Source organism: Lactuca serriola, chromosome 9 (assembly GCF_051521515.1).
Source record: "Lactuca serriola cultivar US96UC23 chromosome 9, Lser_US96UC23_V15, whole genome shotgun sequence".
NCBI lineage: Eukaryota > Viridiplantae > Streptophyta > Magnoliopsida > Asterales > Asteraceae > Lactuca > Lactuca serriola.
This window is the reverse complement of record NC_136416.1, coordinates 70,082,332-70,084,713: the sequence shown is the minus strand read 5'-3', so window position 1 is coordinate 70,084,713 and position 2,382 is coordinate 70,082,332. Positions and strand designations below refer to the sequence as shown.

The window sequence follows — 2,382 nt, the reverse complement described above, 5'->3', positions numbered from 1 at the left end:
AAGGTCACTGATTTTTTAATAATGATTGTTGGTCAATCATCATAGCATGATGATTCTTCATCATAGTTCTTTGATCTTCAACTGTAGCATCAGTAGCATCATGCCTTTTTCTGAAGCTTCCATAAACTTCATTAACATGGTCTCTAGATCAACTTTCTTCTCAGCCGGTGGTTGCTCTTTTTGGTAAAAACCCCGGCCAATTTCCCAAATTTCTCTTCTTTTTTCTTCTTGTATTCATCATAAGGCAACCACTCCTTCTTTGGTTTTTATCCAATCTTCATCGTATTTGTCCCCATTTGAATAGCAAACTTGAGCTTTCTTGTTTCCATATTCATTCATATTGCAATCCTTTGTCAAATGTGGGCCACTACATCTCTCGCAACCAACTCGAATTGCATGAATTGATTGGTCCATTTGGGTCAATCTTCTATCCATAGTGCTAAGCATTGCCATCATAGCAGCCATCTCTTCGGTTTGTGCACCTCCACTGCCTTTTATTCCATCACGCCCTGGGTTGTGATACTTACGAGAGTGCTTTGAAAATTCTTCAATCAGCTCCTTGGCCTGATTTGGGTTCTTCTTCGTTAGTGGTCCTTGTGAATTCACCCCATCTTAGAATATCGACATTTCTTGTTGAATATTGAGGTCATGTTGAGGACAATTCCTTAACAACCCCTTGTAGCGCTCCCATGCCTCGTATAATGACTCCCCCGGATTTTGCTCAAAGTTGGTAATCGCCTTCTTGAGTTTAGAGATTTTGGAGGGTGAGCAAAACTGATCTAGAAATTTCTCACGCAATTGGGCCTATGTGGTGATTGTACCAGATGGAAGAGCCTTCAACCAGTCTTTTGCAGCTCCTTTGAAAGTGACTGGTAACATCCTTAGAAAAGTTGTCTCCCTTGGGATATTAGGAGTATTAAAATAATTCGCAATATCATTGAGCTCGTCTAAATGCTTGAAAGCATCCTCATGATCCTTCCCATAAAATGGGATATCCTTGAGTGCAGTAAGGATATGTCCCTTTAACTCGAATGTGGCATTGGTAGGAATCGTAGGATGTACTAAACCCGACCCCACATCATCTCGAATACGCTTGTTGTAATCCCCCATGGCCATCTCATCAATGTTCGCCATTTCGTTCTCCGGCTCATTCTCGGGTTCACTAGTATAAAGTCCAAATTATGTTTCTGATTCGTACTCAGAATCGTGTGGATTAGGAATTTGATCGAAGACTTCAAACTTGATTTTTGAGGCTGAACTCGATTCTTCCATTTTCTTTCCTGACTTCCTTGAAAAGGCTGATTTCAGTTCTTGTATAGGCGACTTCTTATTATTCTTTTTGTGCAGCGTAGACTCTGGATCTTCAAGCGGTGGGACCAAAGGTGTGTTGGATCCTCTGGTTATGAACTCCTGTAAAACAATCAAAATAAAAACGTAAAATTGAACGAAAAACTAAAAAAAAAATTCCCTACTGACAATCCACCGCGACGTGGTACAAGTTACCACCTCGTGTTGTCGCAGAAAAAATAAATTGCAAAAGTAACTTTTCCCAGGTTATACCCCACCAAAAAGGATCGATCAATTTAAAGCAAACAAACTAATAATTAACTAAGCCGTTTCCGGGAAACGACGCCAAAAACTTGATGTGCACAATAGTACCCACTAATTTTATAATTTATAACCTAACTACCTTAACTAACTAAAATGCACCTAGGCAGTGTACCTAGTCGAATTATAGAATAGTTGGGTAAGTTGGGTGTCGATCATAGGTAACGGTGTTAACTAATTTATTTATTTACTACTAAATTAACCTAATTTTAGAGCAAAGATGGGGTTTTATCTGATTTTGCAAGACCAGACGAACTTAAATCACATAATTCAATCAATTAATTAAAAACACTCATGTCTAGTTCGAATCCACTTCGTTCTTATGGCTAGCTAATAATTATGGATTATCAAGTTGGTTATTATTATATTAGTAATTTAAGTCTAAATTTACTAATAATTAATTAATTCATGTAAAACTATGTATGGCCACACACAACTAAGCACAGAACCAATTATGATTATGAATATGCTATGTAAGATGTATTATGCAAATGCAATTATGGTCATAATCTACGTTCTCTAGCACAACTAAATTTATTTACTTTAATTACTAACTAAGATTGGTCAATCCTAGCTCTAGCAATTTAATATTCACTAAATTACTAGGTAAACAAGTTCATGAAGTTAATGGTCACTAAGCTACACAGAACATGAATGTAAGCAACTAAAGAAACAAACATAAGCAAGCTAGGTAACGATAAATCAAACACAAGCAATTCACAAACTAAATAAATTCATGTAAATTAAGCTATTCATAAGTTAGAAGCTTCATCT

General features: G+C 36.8%; 1 non-coding gene across 1 annotated transcript; it reads left to right on the top strand.

Annotated features, from left to right (window-relative positions):
* The first annotated feature begins 643 nt into the window (after positions 1–643).
* LOC145077452 (small nucleolar RNA R71) lies at positions 644–750 on the top strand. The gene has a single exon (XR_013693196.1). It is a non-coding gene; the product is annotated as a small nucleolar RNA R71 (small nucleolar RNA).
* Positions 751–2,382: the final 1,632 nt, after the last annotated feature.